Source organism: Lycium ferocissimum, chromosome 9 (genome assembly GCF_029784015.1).
Source record: "Lycium ferocissimum isolate CSIRO_LF1 chromosome 9, AGI_CSIRO_Lferr_CH_V1, whole genome shotgun sequence".
In the NCBI taxonomy this organism is placed as follows: domain Eukaryota; kingdom Viridiplantae; phylum Streptophyta; class Magnoliopsida; order Solanales; family Solanaceae; genus Lycium; species Lycium ferocissimum.
Genome location: NC_081350.1, coordinates 12,929,103 through 12,952,814, shown reverse-complemented (window position 1 = coordinate 12,952,814; position 23,712 = coordinate 12,929,103). Strand labels below are relative to the sequence as shown.

The 23,712-nt window shown below is 35.3% G+C and overlaps 1 pseudogene; it reads left to right on the top strand.

The window, feature by feature from the left end:
• Positions 1-23,712, top strand: part of LOC132069224 (vacuolar-processing enzyme-like) — a 37,018-nt pseudogene that overhangs the window by 1,998 nt on the left and 11,308 nt on the right.

Sequence of the window (23,712 nt, the reverse complement as noted above, 5' to 3'; positions counted from 1 at the left end):
TCCCCCATCTTGTCTCCTCTTCTTTTTTCTTTCTTTTTATTTTCATTCAATTTTGCTTCAAGTCTCTTCATTTTCACACTGATTTATTCCTACATAATAAAAATATAATATTAAGCACAAAACGATATAATAGTACTCAAAAGACGATTAAAAGTATTAAAATGTGAGGCAACAATGGCTAAATATATGCATTTTTAGACCGAACATCACTACCCCACACTTAAATTCTTGCTCGTCCTCAAGTAAGCATTAAAACCACTCTCAATAAATCAAGCCTAGGAACACCACCACTTTGGTTGATACCAACAATTAGGCCTTATAGCAACTCAACTCATCAAACATAAACTTCCTGATCATCATGCATGATATACAATTCAAGAAACAAACAACAAACTTCTAACCTCCTAGACTCAAAGATAGACTCTAACTCATCAAATTTAAGCTCGCTCACCTACTCTGTCAAAGAAATCTAATAACATCATCTATCTATCATGAAACAATTTCCCTCACAAGAAGAAATAGCCCACACACTCAAATCAAGGAATGAATGTAAATTAAGGACGTAGCATCAAAGCACAACTCTCACGCTCACAAAGAAATTCACATGTATGCACAAAGAACCATAGGCTTGCCCATTATGTACATCTCTACTAATCAAGTGTGCTCGAATGGAATCAAATAGGACTTTAACGGGTTGTAATGTTGGCTAGGGGACGGGTAGGAAAACTATATAATAGTGACTTACACTTCCCTAAGCACTTTGCACTTTTAGACTTCATCACCCATTGTTTCATCTTTTCACTTTATTTTTCGGCCCTCTCTTCATCAATTGTTTCACAAGTATTTCTCATCATATCAAGAACGTTTCAATCATTTTTTTTCAGCAACTTTTTTTTTTCATTTTTTTTCATGTCACATTCTTTCAAAGAGGGTTTTTTCATCACTTTGGAGCTATCATTGGTCACCATTTTTTTCACTTGACCATCCCTGTTCTTCAGATTTATCAATTAATATCACAGTCTATGCTACAGTGCTCAAGGAAGCAGGGTGCAAAAATCAGGGATTCAACAAAAAGGATCAAGGCAAAAATACGGCTAACAAATGAAAGGCTACAGGCTCAAAGGGCTAACTAGTGGTACAATATCAGAAAAGGCTAAAAATTTACAAAATATATCAAAGAAAGCCTATTATCATCTTCTAAACAGAGCAACACTTTTTATTTCGCTTCAATAACATACAGGGCAAGTTCTAGACTAATATGCAAAACATGGAATATATGCAAGAAATCCTCACCACACATGGCACAAGTATCAATCAAGATGGATCAATTCTACTCTAGGACAGATAGGATCATGACGAACTACAAAATAAGAATAAGCTATATACAGAATCACAACCATGAGTGTAGGTGTCAGAAAGTCTGCTATCTTTTCGTTACTCAAGCACTCACAGGAAAGTACTACTCAAGCTCAGGCCCAAATATGCTAGTATCAAACAAGTCACAAGGTCTTTCTTCTCTCTCCTTTACTACTCCTAAAAAAAAATCCTAAAAAAAAAAATTCCAGGTTCAAAGGCCTCCCCTCGGGAAAGAACCGAGGCCATAAGAAAAATCAAGGGGGCGGATGATGAATGCCACTAATGAGGGACTTAAGAAGTTACTAAAGAAAATCAAAGAAAATAAAAAAAAATCTTTTTCAAATTTTCAATTTTTTTTTTTTTGACACTAAGACTCAAAACTAATAAAAAAAAATCTTAACGCATATTAAATCGTCATCCTCAACCTTACCAGGGACGTATTTCCCACCCCACACTTAAAATCATGCAATTCCCTCAATGCATATAGATGAAAAAATTAAAAACAGGTAAAGCAAGAAAAACTCCCTGGCGCCCTCTAGGGTCTAGCTAGCAACATGCTCTCATCATTAAGGGTCGGCACGACCCCACACTTAAGCTCAAACATGCTCCTCAGCTTTCAACTTCGAGTACTGAGACTTCCCCTAATCTACAAAACAAAAACAAAACAAAACAAAACGTGACACTATAAAAATAAAAATCTATAATTATTACACATTGAGTTGCCTCCCAACAAGCTCCTTAGTTAACGTCGTGGCATGACGTGAATCAACTTCATCACTTTTCCCTCCACTTTGAGGATATGAATTGCACCCCTAATTTTGCATCAAATTTTCTATCACGCTTCTGGGGCGGTGGTGTAAAAATAAAGGAACCAAGCAATAGGTGTCGCATTTTGCACTTCTTGGCCCTTAAGTGAGGAATGTCATTTTGTCTTTTCGAGGTGGCAAATTTTAGGATGTAGGGGCCTTGTTCCTTATCTATACACTTCCCTAAAGGCTTGGAAGGCTCGATTTCCATGTCGCCAACCAAACATAATTTAGAAAAATATTTAGAATGAGGACCAACATGCCTCAACTCTAAAACTGCATTATGTCTGACATCCTCACTTTTGTACACCTCCTCAACAATGACATCATCAACAAAGATTTGATCGAATGGTTGGAATTCCTCTATTTGCTCCACAATTTGGCCAGTATCCACAACAATTGGTGGTTGGGCATCAGACACCTCAACTTTTTTATTTATTTGAGCCTGCAGGTCATAGATATCTGAGCCAAATTGATCTATCTCTTGTATGAGCTCAGTTCTTCCCTCTCTCAGTTGTGTAGCCATGTTTGTAAGACCATCACGGAGAAACCCATGAAATTTCATTTGTTGAGCTTGTTCCGTTAGCCAAGATTGGCTCACTATCTCTGCTTCTCCAAAGCTATCTACTTGCGGGAACTCGCTCTCTTCTTCTATTTGAGGTTCGTCTTGAGTACTGGCTAAGCCTGTAACTTGTAGATCATTACAAGTTTCAGCCTCGGCCTGCATCTTTATGAGTTTGGCACAAATCCTCTCTATGGTTTTCCACATTTCTACGTTTTGCTCACTCATTAATGCATCATGCTCCATCATTTGCTTCCCTATTTGTTTCATCATATCGCTAACCCGAGCAATACTTTCTGCATCCTCCATTTCGTTACTCCTGTCAACATCACAAATAATAGGAGAATCATAATAGGGGCTCGGGGATGGGGAGTAAGAGTTAGGACAACCATTCCAATGACCGACTTGACCACCACATATATTACAAATATTCCACTCAAAAGATTGGGAAGGTACACACAACCCATTCCCGAAAATATTTTGGCAGTGTTGCCACAAGTGGGGTCATCCACAAATCAGACAAGGATCACCAAAATAGGAACAACAAATATTCGACCAATTTTTTCTCCAAGATGCCATGTCAAGAAAGCTAACCAAAATATTAAATTAAAAATAAAATTAAATAAAATAATAATAATTAAGAAAAAAAACTTGAATAGACAAAAAGAAAAGTCTAATCTAGAAAAACAATTAATTTCTAAGTCCCCGGCAACGGCGCTAAAAACTTGTTGCTCCTAAACGCAGACGCAAGTATACGCGGTCGTACAAGTAATATAGGATTTTAAGTCCGTATATCGTACCACGAGGACTTATGATTAACTATTCAACTAAATTAAACTAATGCTAATTATCTAAACAAGAAATAAAATCCAAATTTATATTTATGAACTAAATAAAAATAAAAGAAAGCAAATAATGAACTTCAACCAAGAAAGAGCGGATTTTTATCGGAGAAGAGATAGATCTAGGGCTATGACCACTAACAATCCAGTTGAGTCTTCAAATCGTTCTACCTATGGCTTACTAGTTGACGGGTTGATTGTAACTTTATGATATTCTCTCGAACTACTCACAAGCCTGTAGATGTTACTATAACGCCTATATCTCTATGGTCGTCAGAGGTAACAAGTGTATTCACCTAAGTAGGGTTAAAGGGTACATCTCTATCCTCAATAGCGAAACGATAATATCGAACAAACTCTATTTATTCTTAATACGTACGTGAATTCCCTTTCTCAAGTCCAATTCACACACCACAGATAGTGTTCAACTATTGGCCAGATAATCAAACAATTAAGCACAAGAATAAATAAGCAACCCAAAGATGGAAAATCAATAGATAGAAACGATATCAAACGTCAACTTTCATGTTTGTGTCAAAGCCTAGAACTAAAGAGTTTAGCTCCACATAGACATGGAAGAAAAACAACAAATCATCCGAATAAAAATGTCAAAATAAGTATTACAGAGAAAAGAAGGTAAAATCCTGTAATTACGGCCTCCACGGCGGCTCCAAGCTCTCTCTAGGTCCAAAGTTCTGAACTAAGAGTCTTAAGTTCTCCCAAAATTATGTAGAAACCGTGTGAAATATGTATTTATAGGGTACTAAAAGGCCTGGGCTTTTAAAAACCAAATCCAACTTGGAGAAGGAAAACAACCGAAAATAAGCCTGGCACACCGCCCTAGGCGTCGCCCCAGGCGGCGCACCAAGGAATATTTCCAGTGAATAATTTCTTCAAATTGGGGGGAACAAACTCTAAGGAGTGTCCCCCATCTTGTCTCCTCTTCTTTTTTCTTTCTTTTCTCTTCCGTATTTTCATTTAATTTTGCTTCAAGTCTCTTCATCTTCACACTGATTTATTCTTACATAATAAAAATATAATATTAAGTACAAAGCAATATAATAATACTCAAAATACGATTAAAAGTATTAAAATGTGAGACAACAATGGCTAAATTTATGCATTTTTAGGCCGAACATCACCTAGACCTGGAGTCATCAGCAATAATCCCCATGGCCATGATGTGTATAAAGGAGTACCCAAGGTACATACTCTCTCTCTCTAATATTTGTCAAGACATCATTGCTTAATTCTTTTTTTTTCCACATTTTATTTGTGTTTGTGAGATAGGATTACACGGGAAAAGATTGTAATGCTGAAAACTTTTATGCTGTTGTCCTGGGAATCAAGAGCGCTCTAACTGGGGGCAGTGGAAAAGTTGTGAACAGTGGTCCAAATGATTATATATTTATCTACTACATTGATCATGGTAGTCCTGGTGAAATTGGTTAGTACTCGAGATCATTTAATTTCTGAAATAGAACGTAGTGTAATTCTTCTGTTTATTAGCCAACTCCCATATTAGACTTGTTATAGACAGTCACCTTTTATTTTTGACCAAATTAATAGTGTTAAAAATATACACTGCCCGTACACAAAGTTTTTAATCTTTTGTCATTTTTAGAAATGCCTGTAGGTCCACCTATCTATGCCATTGACCTGGATGATGTATTGAAGGAAAAAAATGCTTCCGGGACGTATAAGAAAATGGTAACAAATAGCTATTTCTGCTAGTTTGAACCAATTATATAAATGTCTGGTCTAACTTGGTATTATTTTTTTGTTTGGATAATATTACATTCAACGTTGTTAATTAGGTATTTTACTTGGAAGCTTGCGACTCTGGAAGTATGTTTGATGGTCTTCTTGACAAAAGTTTAAATATATGCGTAACAACAGCATCAAAGCCTGATGAGGACAGTTTTGCTACCTACTGTTCTTTAGGTGGTGAGTGCCTTGGTGAGTGTCCTCCAAAAGATTACAAGAATATCTGCTTGGGTGACTTGTACAGTGTTTCTTGGTTGGAAGATAGGTATGTTTGCTTCATTTTTTGACTTAATTATTTCAATATGGTTCTACCACGTTTGCTAAAATTGGAAACACATAGGAGTATCATTTTCATTTATTCTTGAAAGTAAAAGAAATAAGCAAGGTGCTATCGTTGGCATTTTTTCGGCATTTTCGGCTGAAGGATGAGAACTTATTATCCAGACTTTCTGATTATCCGGACACACATACTTCTTGAAATCTTTATAAGAATTAATAGACCGTATTAGAATATGAAATATATAGTTCTCATCATGGATGAAAATAGAAAGCCAAAAACTCGAATAATCGACTCCTAGTTTTGAAATTCTTCAATCCTAATAAAGAGATATTACGAGGTTTATTATTGGGACCAAAGTCATAAATTTCGAATAAATCCTAAGATAAATGAGTGCGAAATAGAAATGATGGCTTTTCAACCATTTGACGTTTTAATTATGTGTCAAATTAACTGCACTTATTCTCCTAATGGCCAGCGATTTGCACGATCGGCGAGTTGAAACTTTGAAGAAGCAGTATCGACGGGTAAGAGCAACATGATTAATTAAACAATTTAGTTAGTAATAATATATGAAAAGGTTTTCACCAAAAATATTACCAAAATCAAGTAGTACATCATTCAAAAATAGGGTGAAAATAATTTACACCCTCCAACTATGCTTTAAAGATCAAACTCCCCCCTCAACTTTGAACAATAGACATTCTCCCCCCTTTATCCTAGTTGACTTTTTTAAATGCCTATTTTACCCTTACATTATCAACTTTTGTCTTTTTTTTTGTTTACTTCTTTAAAATCATGATATTTCTCATTTTTTATAATTTATGTAACAATTCCTTTATTATCTTCTAGGCGAATAAAAAAGTGAGACATACTAATTGAGTATATAAGTTAATGATGTTCTATAATAAAATAAATTAGCAAAATAAACAAAAAATAAATTTTATTAAAAATAATCAAAACTTTTTATTTATACAAGTGAAGAATAACATGTCATAATAACTTTATAAATATATTTCTATGCAGGTAATGCAAAAACAATTAAAAAATAGTGGCAATTTTTTAAAAAATGATTTCTTTATCTTTGCAGACGATTTTTTTTTTTTATATATTCCATTAGTGACAACCAAAACTTGTTTATTTATATAAACAATAGAGAATAAGAGAGAAGTGAAACTTAAATACACACATGCATGTACATACATATATACATACTTATTGCATATAATATTGAAATAACAATCATAAAAAATAGCATTAGATTTTGTTACAAATTCATAAAAAAGTATTATTCTATTTATAATGTTAATGAACTTAAATAAGAATTTATAAATATCTAAATTAAATTAATATAATATATATATATATATATATATATATATATATATTAGGATTGAAAAGAATAAGGATGAAATAGTCATTGCATAGGATAAAGGGTGGAGAATGTCTATTCTTCAAAGTTGAGGGGAGAGTTTGATTTTTAAAGTAAAGTTGGGGGTGAAAATGATTTTCACCATTCAAAAATATAATATTTGTCACAATTTCATTTTGTATAGTTTCAAATGTCATATAGGAGTAGTTGTTTATTCTTCTAAATTGCTTCCTAACCTCGTTGGATTTTTTTCTATTCTCAGATTCGTAAAAGAGTTCTAAATAATGGTACAGAAGGCTCCCATATCATGCAATATGGTAATTTACATATACATAAGGATGCTCTTTCCAAATACATGGGTTCTAATTCCCGAAAACATAGTTCTACCAACAACGACGAGTCATGGATACCCTCAAGGCGTGTTAACCAGCGCGATGTGCGAATGTTGTATCTCACGTCCAAGGTAAGTTTACACAAGTTTAACTTTTATACACTGAAAGGCAAAATAAAACTTACTCCCTCCGTTTCAATTTATATGAACCCATTTGACTGGGCACGACATTTAAGAAAGAGTGAAAACTTTTGAAATTTGTGGTTCAAAATAAGTCTTGAATATTTGTGTGGCTGTAAATCATTTCATAAAGTGCATTTGTTTCCAAATTAGGAAAGAGATCATTCATTTTGGCACGAATTAAAAAGGAAATGGGTTCATATAAATTGAAACAGAAGGAGTATTTAACTTTGGGTAACCTGAAAAAAAAAAAGACATGTTACCTGACTTCTTTGTACTTTCTTCAATAATATTGACAGTTCGAGGCTGCTCCTAAAGGTTCTAGTGAAAAAATTGAAGCTTATAGGAAACTAAATGAAGCTCTATCACAGAGACAACATGTAGACAAGAGTGTGAGGCATATTGGAGAAATTCTGTTTGGAGTTGAGAATGTTCCAGAGGTGCTGAAGACTGTTCGACCTACTGGACAACCCCTTGTTGATGACTGGGTCTGCCTTAAATCCTTTGTAAGCACTAAAAAACTTTAACCAGTTTTAAGTTTTATGATAACTTAGTTGAGAGTATTTGACTTTGAAGCCACTCCCTGAGAGTATTTGGCTTTGAATCCACTTCTTTTCCCTTTATTTTTTCATTTTAGGGTTAAGGTTAGCGGTCCCGAGGTCACTTTATAATTTTAAAAACTTTGGAGTTTACAACTTATACACTTTTCCCCTTTCACTTATTATTAAAATATACAAAAGCCCCTTCTCTCTCCTCACTTCTTCCCAACTCCCGCACTAAAAAAATTGAAGTGCCCATCGAAATTCTCCCTCTCCCCCAATCTTGGTAACATTCCTGTCGTCCATTCCAACTATTTTCTTTAATTTAGCAACTCCTCCAGAGCATTTAGAGATCCATTTTGCCATTAAAATTGTTATTATTTTACGAACTCGATAGAACCCTAGTGTTCATAAAGTTGAGATTTTTTATTTTCAAAATTTTGGAAGTTTCGCTTGTTTTTTGCTATAAATACGTGTTATTTCTACTTATTTTGCTTGTTTCGATCTTTGTTTTTCTGCTTTTGCAAACATACCATGGTTTATTAATAGACTTTTGGTCAATTATTCTTGTTTTTTTGTCGGGGCTAATCAACGTCACTGTATTGTTTGTATATAGATTATAAAAAATGGCTAGATGTAGACGAAGAGGAGGGAAAATAATTCAAACCCATTCTAAGGCCACATCTGACGATAGACAAAGAAAAGGTAGAGAAGTTAGCCAAGAAGGTAAAAGAAGAAAAACTGTACAACCTGAAAATGAAGCTTACTCAGAGGAGAATAATGATGAGTATAGTGTCGAGGAAGGTGAAAGAGATGATCCCCACGTTTCTAAGGGGTCTGGTGGTGATGAAAATGCTGATCCCTTGTCCTTGCCATATTGTGCAAAGACAATTAACGTCGACAAGTATGGTCTGATCAATTGACTGGATGATTACGAATCGTTTCCAGTAAAAGTTTAGGTTAGGAGTAGGCTAACATTGCTTGATGATTTTTAAAAAACCCTAAAAGATCATAAACTTAGGAAAAAGTTCAGGCATTCCTGTTTTGGTCACTTTAGAAAAATATCAGAACACTTCAATAGATTCAATGGAATGTTAGTGCACTATATGGTTCTTCGTCATGTGGTTGAGAAGAAGAAGCATGAGATGTGGTTCTTGGTGAATGACAAGCCTGTGTGTTTTGGCTTAAATGAGTTTGCTTTGATCACTGGTCTAAACTGTGGATCATATCCCAGTCGAACTACAGAGGAAAGGGTACTTAAGAAAGGGGTAGTATTCTACGCAAAAGTTTCTCGCAATAAAAAGATTTCTGCAAAAAAGCTATTGGCGGTGGTAAGAGGGCCTAGGCTGACCAAAGAGGAAAAACTGAAATGTTGTCTTGTGTGGTTTGTGCACACAATATTTCTTGCCAAAAATGTGTCAAAGGGTATGGATCATGACCTGATAAAAATGGCAGACGATTTGGAGTTCTTCGAGAGCTATCCTTGGGAAAGGAAAGGAATCATTTGAACTCACTCTGGACTACTTAAAGAACAAGATAGACATTCCCAAGCACTACAAAGTGCACGTGGAGAAAAGAGTTGCATCATATGCTCTCTATGGATTTCCCTAGGCATTCATGGTAAATATTATAAACCCTTTGGTGCAGTAGAGTATAGCCTGTGTCCTGTTTATTTTTCACTCAGCTTTTATTTCTATGATTACGCTGTGTCCGGGCATATGAAGCTTTTCCCGCACTTGGAAGGAATCGGGAAATCAAAGGAGGTTCCTTTCCATTCCTAGGATTCTTAGGTGGCACACCAAGAAAATGGAGCGATTATTTGAAGGAGATCCATTTAAGAATAGAAATGAGTTCTTTGAGGTATAAATTTGGAGTCTATTATTAATTTTTTCGCAAAAAGATAAGCTTAATTTTAATGTTTTGTTTATTTGTAGATAGTGCACCCTTACCTCATCCCTACAGTGTGTGAGTTGGAGAACGACTACATGAAAAATCTAGTGCCATATGCTGATGATACTAATGATCCAATAATTAATGAGTTGAAGCGTGAACTTGAAGGCGTGACTGTTTTGATTACACCAAAACATTCCTCGACGGCTTCTAGTAGGTCGCGGAAGGAGTCCATGGAGTATTTTGATGAGGACTATACTCAAGAGGCCAAGGATAATCATTCGGAAGATCTTGGTGGTAATTCAGCCGTAAAAGATAATGTTGGTATTGGGACATCTATGGGTCGTGTTGCCCCTAGTGGGGGCCTATCAGTGCAGGTGGAGCATGAGCAGCTGAAGCAGTGTATGGAGAAGATTGAGGAGTCTTTGAAGGTTCTTGTCGCTTATGTTGAGGGGGAAAAATTAGAAAGAGTGAGAGGGCGAAGAAGAAGAAGAAGGAGACTCTCAATGAAGCTGCTGATGAGGTTGATGTTGATCAGCAAGAAGCTCAAGATATCCATGTGCCAATTGCTCAAGATGTCCATGTGCCAAATGCTCAAGATCTCTCTGTGCCAACTGCTCAAGATCTCCCTGCTGCTGTGTCTGTTGTTGTGTCTGTTGCTGAAGTTGAGAAGGAAAAAGAAGTCCCTGCTGCTGAAGTTGAGAAGGAAAAAGAAGTCCATGCTGCTGAAGTTGAGAAGGAAAAAGAAGTCTTTGTTGCTGAAGCTGAGAATGAAAAAGAAGTCCTTGTTGTTGAAGCTGAGAATGAAAAAGAAGTCCCTAGTGTGACGAGTGAAGCTGATGTTGAGTTTGACGCTGAAAAAGCTGTGTTGACTTTTGTCGAGGATAATGGCTCCACGAAGGAGTAATTTGATATTTGGGTTGTAACAAGCAATTAATTTGTGTGTGGTGGATGATAACAAACAATTTTATTGCTTACTTTTAACTGTTTTAAGTTTTAACAAACAATTTATGACAATCGTGTCATTTGTTGCCTTGTGAATTTGGACGGGCAAATTTTTGTAAGTGGTAATTTATGACAAAGTTGGAGCTTTGCAACATTTGTATCTAACTGTGTTGTTGCTTTGTAGATTTGAATGTGCTTTTATTTATTATAGACTTGAGTTAATGTTTATGATTATCGACTGTGAGTTAATGATTATTATTATAGACTATGAATAAGATTTATACGCAAACTCATATTAATAAAATTTGCTTCATATTCTTAATAATTCTTCATACATATGCCCAAAATGAAAGACCCAATCCCATTACAGACCCATTACACATTTCCAAATAGCAAACATTGCTAATGAACCATACAACAATTGATCCCTCTGTTCTTTAGCCACTATCAACTTCTGTTTTAGTTCATCCCTCTCTATTTCGGTGTCTCTCAGCTGAACTATCAAGTGATCCCTCTGTGCTTCAGATTGGTTCAGCCTTTGCAGCATTTCAAACTTGGGTATTCTTCTAGATTGTGCTGTGTTAGATCCTACTGGGCTCTTTTGATATTTCTTTGCTCTTTGTATCAGGATGGGGTTCAATAAACCTGAAATAGTCGCAGCCACCATCTTCCTAAACAAAACACCAATCAATTAGAGACTTTTATAGTGAAACCACATAAAAAAAAAAAAGATACCTTAGGAACTAGAAACTCACAGTTCCAACTGTTGACACCTAATTTTTGACCTCCTGTAATTTATTTTAATTTTTATCAAAGTACTTGAATTTTAAATGGGATAACATATGTTTTCATTTTTATTTTTTTTTGAAAAAATCAAAATGGTTTTATAAACTATGCAAATAATGTTTTACCAGTAATGTTTGGTAAAATAATTTCTAAAATACACCACTTGGATTTTTTTTTTTTTAGCAATTAATGATGCATTTAACTAATTTCAATCAGAAAATATTTATTTATTTAATTGTCCAAATTATATGAAATTAATCAGCAAATATTTATCCCAAGTTAATTCAAGGAAAATTGATTGATTAAAATAAATAATCATTTCCACCCCCAAATGTTAATTTTTGCACAATCATTTATATGGACAATTTCCAAATTAACTATAATTAATTATGGTTAATATTTGTAGTTTGCTTATTATGTGTTTAATTATGGCTACGATTGAAATAGTCAATTAGTCAGTCAAATAGGGCCGTGATTGAAATAACAAAATTCATTGTTTAATTCAATTAAGGCCATACTTGCGAATTCAATATTTTGTGAAAATCAATCGTGTTTTGCTTTTATTAATTGATTATTTATCTTTAATTACATTGTTTAGTAATGAATCTTTTTTTTTTTACCTACTCATTAATTCGCATTTTTTGTCCTTTATACATACATATGTATATACATATATGTATGTATAAAAGACAAAAATATATATATATATGTACATATATATATATATATATATATATATATATATATATATATATATATATATATATATATATATATATATATATATATATATATATATATATACACATATATATGTACACAGATCGGGCTGCCCCTCTTTTGTTTAAATGGACCGAGTCCAGCCCAACTGGGCTAGACCCGGCCCAAGTCGTTAATGCATAAGGGGGCAAAAGCCCCTCTCCATTCATCAGATAAGGCAAACAAAGCCTTAGGAGGCTTTTGAGGATTTCCTTGAGTGAAACCCTATGCCGCCGCGGAGCCATCTTCTCTCTCATGTCGTCATTCCGCCATTTTTGGCAAAGCTGCAGAGCGGGTAAGGCTTTTTACAGGCTTGGTTGGGTCAATTTTAGGCAAGGCATTAATTGCCTCCTTCGATTTTCACCTATCTCTACCCAAACGAGGTATTATCTCGTCCTTATTAGCATGTTTTTCTCTATTTTGTGAACGTTAAACGTTGATGCTCTGCAAATCTTTAATTGATTTTTGGTCATTTGTGGATTTTGAACCTCGGGTTACTATTGGTTCATTTGGAACCTAGAAGATCGACCTTTTTGAGGGCAAGATCTGACCCTTCGTTCGTTTTTACGTCTAATCCTAACCCTCCAAAGTAGGTGTGAGGAGGAAACCCCTACAAGGGGAGTTATCCCACATCGAATGAGAAGGGGTTTTGAAGTTCTAGGGTTTTCTATTTAAAGGGCCCTATTTTCTTTGTTATAAAACAGACTTGGGATATATTTTCTGAAAATATACTCATTTAGACTCGAAATATTTGAAGATTTCTTTCAAAATTTGATTGAAGTCTTTTAAAGGAATTTTCTGAGTCCAGTAAAATTAAAAAAAAAAAAAAAAAAGGGGAAACTCTTCTCTTTGTTCTTGTGTTTGCTAAGTTCTGTGGCTTGAGTTTGGGGTTTAGAGGAGTAAATCTTCAAGTTTGAATCTCGATTAGTGGCTGCACTCGCAAAAGGTAACCTCTTTTCTATTTATTTGCTTATGAGTATAAAATTGCTAGTTTAATTATCCTTTAATGTTGTTTATGCCTATCATGTTTAGTTCAAGTTAGTTCTCTTGTTTTCTTTTTTTAATCATGTGCCTAATGTTTATGTGATTATTAGCTAGATAAGAATAGCTTAATTTCATTTAGTTTTGATCGACTGATTTAGAAGCTATGTGAAACTGCCTAAACTAAAAAAAAAAATAAAAAAAAAAGACTCTATTAAGTATGGTTTTAGTGATGAAGTCTGTTGCTTGCTAAGGATTAAACAAAAAGGAAACAAGTTTAGTTGATCCAAATAGGATGAGTTGAAGTTCATTTGATAATGAAGATGTTCACATAGAGTAAAAGGGATCAGTGGTTTATTGATGTTATGGTCTGTGTAATAAGATTTATATGAGGAGATTGTAACAATGATGTTTTTTTTTTTTTTTTTTTTGTAAAGATGCTTAGTCTAGTTAATTAGTCTCATAAAAACCCATGTTTGAATCCCTTTGGGAGCCTGACAGACTTGTATGAATATGCTAGTTGACTGATAAACTGTGATGGGACATGATCCTATGTAGTGAGTTATTTGTTTGAGTGGTAGGTAATTTCTAAGATACTCTGCCTGTTTTGCTGTCTCATCTCTAGAGGAAAGGGTTTGTGTTATATGAGATATGTCCTGATCCTGGTTAATCTACTTAGACTGCTCTGAATCATGCTTAGCTTAAAGAAAAAGAAAAGAGTAAAGATGTGTATGAATGAACATAGAGAGCAGAGTCGTTCGTTGGCAAAATAAATTCACCTGCAATATGCTTGATCCTACCCTGTTAAGTGTAAGAAGTTCATTTTTTGATCTTGTTTGACCCAATCTGCTACTATGTGACTTCAACTGGTGCTATTTTCTTTTTGTGCAAACTGGTTTAGCTATTTCTTGCCAAGGTTAGATTTGTCTTCCTTTGTAAAAATGGTATAAAGGTGTAAGCTGCTATGTTGAGGTTGCTTAAAACAAGTTTTGTTTTCTTTTGTTTTTAAATTTGCCCATGGAAGGGACTAGTCTAAAACTGTATCATACATTATCTATTTTCAAAACTGGGGGCATGCTTGCTTTTTGGCCTTTGTAATCTGGTGAGTGTAGCTGTTGGACTATGACAGTCTTGTGGGTGGCACATTTTTCACATCACTCTTTAAAATTGGGACCTTTAAAATAGACTGGGAAAAGGGCATTTCAGCCACCTCATCCTTTGAATGGATCTGTGTCTTAGTTATAATTTCTTTAAGAAGATATGGTGTTTTGAAGGTCTTATATTGGTCCTTTCTACTTAAGCTCTTAGAATCTGACTCTGCCACTTTTGGCCTAAGGTTTAAACTATGTGAGTCCTTTGTGCTATATGCTATGTCATTAAAGTTTGTCTTGTTTGAGGTTTGATTGAAGTAAGAAAATAGCATTTATGGCCTTATTTGATCATGTCCCTTCTTAATGGTCTGCTATCATGACTTAAGTGTTGAATCATCATTTACTAGAAGAGTCACTTGTCTGGACTTGGGAATAGAATATAACAACACATTTTGATGACTGATTCCTTGTGAAGAAAAGGGAGAATGGATTGTTGTGTTAAAATGATTTTGGCTGCACTAAGAACATTAACTAAAAGAGGTGTAGTTTCTTTTTAAAAGAGGAATGTGGAATAGGTATTGTTAAGTCATATAAGATCAAATGTTTTGTCTCTGAAATTCTGTAATCTACTGCTAAACATTGCCTATACTTGTGAACATAAATCTAGACTTGGTTTTCTTTTGATTGATGATCTTCACATGAGAAATTTTTGCTTGCTATTGTTGTTCAGTCTACTGATTGAAGTCTATGTGTTCATCTCTTTCCCTTCCCCCATTTCCTTCTTTTTTTTAGACTCAGTTGGGTTGTTGGTTGTGAACTTGGTCTTAGGACCTTACTAGTTTGTTAACTATGATTGTGAACTAGTTCTGGCCTGGTATATCTATGTATGCAAACATTCCTTCTCTTGTATATCACTAAGTTTAGCACATAAATAGGGAGGCAAACTAGCACTTGGGGATTAAGCTTAAGCTTTCCCTAATGTCTACCATGCCTGGGATTCATGAAATCCTTTGGATCTTATGTGGCATTAGGATTGAGAAAGTGAAAGTTTTCCTTTTGGTGCTGTTTTAACATCTCTATAGCTGTGTATATTAGTGGAATATCAGGTGGGAAAGAGTGTATACCTACTCTATGAGTAAACCTTGTGATCTGTTTTATACTATTTGCATATTTGGGCTCTGTTTCTCTTTTCCATTCTTCTGTGTTTCGTGTGGACTTTGTGTTGTTGGGCCTATAGCCTTGAATCCTAAATTTGTCCTTTTACCTCAATTCATAAACATTAATATGTGTTTTCCTGTCTAAATGTTCTTCCAAGCATGGTAATTGTTTCATTTTTTGACAAATTGATATATCATATATCTCTTTACTTGGAATATTTGGATGCTTTCTAATTTACATTCCCTTCTTTCTTTGCTTGCATGAAAATCCTACTGTTTGGGGGGGGGGGTTTCTTCTTGCGCAAAATTCGTTGGGCCAAAGGCCCAACACCCCTCTTGATCGAGTCTATGGGAACTGAATAAGAAAGGGAAGCTAATGTGCTTTGAAAGCCCAGCCAGTGGGTGAAAATGGCACTGATGGGCATGGTTGGCCCATCAGTTGAAAATTTGATCTCCTTCTTCCTCTATTTATGTATATATATATATATATATATATATATATATATATATATATATATATATATATATATGCGTATATGTACTGATGTATGTGATTATTGGAACCCATTATGATGCATGTTAGAACTTAGGAAAATATTTAGTAATTTAGGAAAGTCGCCAAAACAAATCGATTTTCCAAACACGGCTAATAATTCTTTCCTTAAATTAAAAAGGTTTCAAGAGTTGGTTTTTCTTAATGTCACGATTTTAAAAGCAGCAGTAGTAAAAGGGATTTACTTAAAGGAGACGGTTTTAAGTCCAAAAACGAAGTGATTACTTCCTTAAAAAAAAAAGTTGATTAAAGAGCCTTTCCATTTCAAGTATGAAGCTGTTAACATTTTGTGTGATAAAAAGAGACCAAAAGATGTTTTTTTAAGACAGTTGGGCTACGGCTAAAAAGAAGCACCAATCTGAATATTTTTGGACTTTGGTAAAAATTGGACCGTTGAGACATGGACTTGGAGTAATTTTTCTGGTAAAGGATTTTGGGCTTGGAAGCCCAACACTGAAACTGGGCTAAATTTGGACTGCTTAGTAGACTGGGTTTTGACGGATCTGGGAACTTAGAATACGGTTTAATTTTATGGGCTTCAAGGATTCTAAAATAAGCTTGAATAAAACAACTTGTATTTTTTCTTTCATATATATATATAAGTATAAAAATCGGAGATATACTCCATATTTTATATATATATATATATATATATATATATATATATATATATATATATATATATATATATATATATATAAAACCCTTAAGTACCAAACCCATTTCGTTAGGACTAGAATAGTAGCGACTCTACTCGAGACAAATCTCGGGTGTGTCCTAGTCCGGCAATGAAGTGAGTTGAACACTTGCGTGGATTTTTGAACCAAAACCCCCAAAAAGGGGGGGAATTTTTGTCAAATTTTTTGGAACCATAATTATGATATGAAAAAGAATGACTTTTTGCGGAAAAATCAAAACACTATCTTTTTGGCAAATAATCACATTAATCACACATTGAAGCTTGTAGGTCTACCGTATTATACAGATCTTTAATACTAGAGTGCGTAAAACCTTCCCTAGGGGATCATCAGAACCCTTACCTCGAACTCTGGTCCAAAAGATTTTCACTCATTTCTGAAAAATCTTTAAACCCGATTTTCCTAGTTTTCCATAATAAATTAGGTGGCGACTCTAAAAAATACTAAATCCAATTAGAGCACTAACAACCTCGTAGTAACTTTTATGCCATAACCCGCATAAAAGCGAACCGTAACACCAACTGCACAATTAAAGAATCTATGACCTGAATTCTTTGGGGAGCGTGATGTCCTCAAGATCGCGTCGTCACCGCAGAAACATTTGTCGGGATCATTTGGTTGAGATGTTTCGGATAGCTAAGACATTTTGTGATTTTGATGAAAGAATTTCATGAAGAGAAGAGACAATGGAGGAGTTTTTGCATTTTGGGTCTGTTTTATACGTGGATGAAGCTAAATGTTACTTTTGTAAGTTTAAAATTCTAATTTTATTACCGTTGTAAAAAAAAATCCGTCAGTTGAAATAATGCTATGTTGAAATATCCACAAGCTTTGGTCTATTATATACCTAGTTGGTCGGTTAATCACCAAAAAAATACCTGATCTATAAAGTATATTATAGATTCTATGGTTGGTCTATACTGTACTGCTAGTGATAATATAAACCAGGACCATTATTTGCCTAAAAAGGCTATAATTAAATAACATAAAATAAATAAAAAGACTTGATGCTATTTAAACAATATAGTAACACTTTAATACATCATACGAGGGTCCCCATCCATTATACACATGATCCAAAGAGCTTTAGAACAAGTAATGGTCCTTAATCATCAAATATTTGCTTAAAAAGTATATAATTAAATAACATAAAATAAATAAAACGACTTGATGCTATTTAAACAATATGGTAACACTTTAATACATCATATGAGAGTCCCCATACATTATACATATAATCCAAAGAGCTTTAGGATAAGTAATAGTCCTTAATAATCAAATATTTGCCTAAAAAGGCTATAATTAGATAACATAAAATAAATAAAAAAACTTGATGCTATTTAAACAATATAGTAAAACTTAATTACATCATATGAGAGTCCCCATCCATTATACACATGATCCAAAGAGTTTTAGAACTAGTAATGGTCCTTAATCATCAAATATTTGCCTCAAAAGGTTATAGTTAAATAAAATAAAATAAATAAAAAGACTTGATGCTATTTAAACAATACAGTAACACTTTAATACATTATATGAGAGTCCCCATACATTATACACATGATCCAGAGAGTTTTTAGAACAACCAATGGTAATCATAACACTACTATCTAATAAGTCTGACAATAAGTTAATGTTCTCAAAGCACAACCTTGTTCCAAGGACAACCATTAGTTCTTCTAAAAGCTCTTTGGAACATGTGTATAATGTATGGGGACTCTCATATGATGTATTAAAGTGTTACTATATTATTTAAATACCATCAAGTCTTTTTATTTATTTTATTTAATTTAATTATAGCCTTTTTAGGCAAATATTTGATGATTAAGGACTATTACTTACTAAAGCTCTTTGGATCATGTGTATAATGTATGGGGACTCTCATATGATGTAATAAAGTGTTAATATAATGTTTAAATATATATTTATTTTATGCTTTTTAACTATAGCCTTTTTAGGCAAATAGTGGTCCTGGTTTATGTATCACTAGCAGTAGAGTATAGACCAACTATGGAATATATAATATAATATACCCTTTGGCTACTGTAAACTGCTGGTCTATGATAGACCTATCCACGGTCCCTTAGATTTACGCAGTTTGGGGTTTTTTTTTTCCAGTTTGGGGTTTGACATTTTTTTATTTTTTATTTTTTATTTTTTAATTGTTTTTACGAGCTTTAAACTTGTGTCCACTCACCAGGCTTCTCATTCCAAAACAGTCCCCTTTATTTATGTGGTCTATAATCGATCATCAACATCAAGGTCTACAATAGACCATAGCTTGTGTTTATTATAGATATGGTATTTGTTTGGTTATTAATCGACTCAACAAACAACATTAAATCAACAGAAAGCAGAAAATATCAAAAGAACACAAAAATCATAACAAACACTATTTTCATTAATAATGGATGGATTTTTACAAAACAAAATAGCACCCCCAAACACCACCCAACAAAAGCTTTCGGCGATGAAAGTTCAAAAACTTCCATCTACCACTTTTATCACTGAAAGCTTATACAAAAATAAACTAAAAAACTACTAATCTAGGGGGATGGTGGGGGGGGGGGGGGGGGGGGGTGTGATCAGAGCATCGGGGTCAACACCCTCGAGCTCAAGAAGCACACGCAGCATGCGTGTGATTCTGTGAATGATAGTTTTCAACCGCTCACGATCCTCGCCGAGCCCCCAAAAGAGCCTTTGAAAATCGTTCTTGAGGAGTAGCACCTCAGGATGTGGTGTTCGAAACTAAGGGTGACGGTTTGCTGCTCCATTTGTTATCCTTTTCGGCATTGTTGATTAGAAAATATACAAGTTTTGGGAGTGTTTTTGATGAGAGAGATGAGATGGACTTTTCAAATTGGCTCAAGCGATTTATAGACTCATCGCCTCGGTTTAGTGAACCGTCGGCTAATGGATGAGCGACGCGTGTCAATACGCATGGAGATGTCGTTTAAATATGGGTTTGATTAGACATAACCACAGGCTTTTTGTATTTTTATTCGTGATGTTTGGCGGTTCTGCAGTCACTGGGCTTTTGAGGCGATTATAGATCATATACATGGTCTATTGTAGACTAGATTCTAAGTTTATTATATACTATACCTAGTAGATATATAGAACACAGTCGTGGTTTATTATATACCATTATACAGTTGATTAATATTGAACTGCCATTCAATTCTCTGAAATATTTATTCGAAGAACCAAAAACTGCAAAGTACAAGAAAAATACAATGAAATACATTGAAAAATACATCAAATGTGTTGCTCTCTATTTCGGCACGTTGTTCTCTTGTGACCGCTTCCCTTGCAAAGTGAGCACTTGTTTCTCCTCCCTTTTACACATCCTCTGGGTTTAAAAGATTCCGTGATGCCAGGGATACGCTTTGTTCTCTTCCTTCCAAGTTTGGGCTCATAAGGAAGTGGAGCGATGTACATCTTTGCATACTCCTAGGGCACAATCCATTCAGACTCTGGAGGGACTACATTGATAGTTTCAGCAAATGCAAGGATGTAAGATTGAACTTTATACATCGGTGAAGAATACTTGTAGATTCTTGAACCATATCCATTTCCATACTTCAATCTCAAGGCCGCCATGGCATGAGCGCACGGTAATTTCACCGAGTCATACTCTCTACAAGAACATATTTTGTTCAGTAGATTGACTTTGGCAGTTCTGCCACTTCCGATTGATGAACTCGTAGGCATCCCCATTTATATTAGTTACAAACAAGGAGTCGCCCTCAGTCATCTTTTCCCTTAACGTTATTTCAGCCGAAGGCACAAATATATTATTTGAATCGCCGATATTTGCACGCTTCTACCTGAATATTTCAGCAAACCTCCTAGAAATGGAAGTGAATATATAGCGGACACGGGGTACTCTCTTTTCATCCTCGACATTGAGTTAAGTGACTCGACGATGTTTGTGGTGAGAACATACTATTGGGTAAGGAAAATGTGCCTACTCTTTTCAAATTCGATCTCAAACTCAAAACGAGCTACTTCGAGGGCTTTTATCCACAATTCAAAGAAAATGTTCATTGAACTCCTCGTAACTATATGCCTTTGTTGCATTAAAGTATGCATGAAGAGAACCTCCATATTGGAAATTCTTTCGGAGATTTTCAGAAAGATGCTTCATGCAAAGTCCATGGTGAGCATGCTCATAGGTATTGAAAATACCATTGGCTATTCTCGTATGTCTATCAGAGATGATGCACAAGTCTTGTTTATCGGCGATTATAAACTTGAGCTGTTGGAAGAAGTAGGTCTAAGAATCATCACACTCCTTGTTCACAACGCAAAATGTAATCGGATAGACATGGTTCTCAGTATCCTGTGTGACGGTAGACAACAAGACACCCTCATACTTGCCGCATAAATGTGTGCCATCAACGGCAATAACCTTTCTCATGTGGGTATATCCTCGAATGCAAGTTGCATAAGACGCGAAGTAATATAAAAACCATTGTCATCTCAAGCAGTCATGATTCTAGAACCGAATTTAGACTCTCAACCATGTAAGAATAAGCTGGTAGCAACCATACCCGTGCTCGAAGTGTCCCCCTTGATTCTTAGCAATTATACCGGACTTCCAACACTTCCAGTAGCTCGGTTTACAATGAAACTCCCTAAAAATCGTACTCTGGATTTCCGTTGTCGATGGCCTTTTGTTTTCAATATAGTCATTCATCAAGACTGATGTAATGACATGTGATGAGGCACACTTATGAAGGCTCGTAACATGTTTAATACCACAAGTGTGCTCCCTAATGTACTTATAAATGCGAACCCTATCCGAGCTCTCGTACTTACTACACCGTAACATCCAGCCACAATTTGGAGATATAGATTCCACCTTATAGTATTTGATATTACTCTTGATCGGTACAAAATCGAACGGCCTCTTTATTACAGCTTTCTTCAATAAAATTTTTAAATGTTCCTTGCTATCGAATGTTTGCCCAATGTAAAAATCAGTTCTATCATTGAAGACATGGTTGGTTTATGATCCACTAGGCTGCCCATCACACCATTTGACATTAATATCATGATCATTCGTATCCATTGACTAATCACCCATGCTCTCATTTTGAATTGAATTTGCATCGACTGGCTGCTGTGGGAGTGGGGGTGGGGGTGAGGGTGGGGGTGGTGCGCGATGTTGATCTTTTGCTTGAGACCTCTCAACAACATTTATTCTCAAAACAGATTTACAACTATTAGCAGCAAGATCAAGTATATACAATACCCCATGCCTATCATTCGTTATGAAAGAAGGGTGAGCTTTTCCCTAGCGGTCAGAGCATTAATCATATAACTAATGCGCAAGTTATTGGGCTCACAATCTAACACCCCGCTTTCCTTTACACTCTCAACCAAATCGTTATACGTACCATTGCGACGCACGGCGATCGGTACTGTCACCTTGCTCACAAAATTCAATTTCCAACATTTTAGGGTCTCCACCCATTCACCTATGTAATCACCACCTACTATAACATATTGTCCAATCGACGCCATACTAAACATATAATAGACTATTGTTATGATCTATAATTGGTCGATGACTAGACTTACAACAGTACCGGATTCAGATAAAAAAAACAACAGGGATACAACTTTTTTAATAGAGAATTGACTCCACAAGAGGATTTAGAACCCAAAATGAACTCCACTACTAGTAGACGCAGACGAAATTTGCACCTGATAATTGAGCTTTGACAACAATGGTGAAAATAATTCGAGCTTCTTTTCAATGATTTCTAAGAGATTTAAATTACAACAACTAAAGTAGGGAAGAAATCCGTCGTTTGGGACTGATTTTCAGAGGGAAAGATACAGGCCCAAAACCTTCGACCCTTCTTTCTAAATGGGGGTGCCCGAGGCACCTCATCTTCTCATTTCGTCGTTGCTCATTCCCGTTAGGCAAACTGCCCTTCCATATAGATCGTCGTGGCATGGCAATTTCTTCGCTTCGATTCCGCCCTTAAAGCGAGCTCCTACTCCTCCTCCTTCTCCTTTATAGATGTTGAGATTGAGTAAGGGGGGCGGAGCTCTTCTGGAAACGGGATCGGAAAAGTGTAGAAATGGGGAGCTTCGAGCTTTTGGGGGGAACAAAATAAAATTCGGCTGCTCAATTGGGGTAATTAAATGTTGGTGGTTGGGGGGTTGTTTTGTATTTTTTAAAACTTTGGGTCTAGGGTTGACAACTTGGGAGACTTCATTTGATGATATCATAAATAGTGGCCTTTTAGCCAATTCTTTGAGACTTATGGCCTTTTACCTAAATAAGTGTTGAGAGGCCTTTGGCAAACTCTCAGATTACAGATGTGGTGGTTTTTTCTTATGAGTTTAACGACTATACACTAACGGTATAAAAATGAATATTGGTGTAACAGGTGAAGACAATGTATATGGTAAAAATCGGATAGACTTGTATCCGAGGGAAACTGGAGTAAAGTCTAGAACCAAAGGGTCTCGAACATGATCAACTCTGCTTCAACACCGAGGGTATTTCACCGAACACGGTAAATTCGAGCCTAAATAGCACGCTCTGCATGGGCTCGAAAAATCTGTTATGGAGCGAGGCCACGCGTCATCCCGGCCCGTTCCGCCCTTTGCGGCAACAATAGTACGGGTGTCGGACCGATGCAGACGGCCTTATCCATTTTGGGATTTTACTAGAAAGGCTTTTTAGCATTGTACTAAGGCCCATTTATTGCTACCTATAAATAGAGGGCTATTCCTTCCTTTTTTAGGTTAGCTTTTCACTATTAACGAAATTGTAATCAGCTAAGGATCATAATTA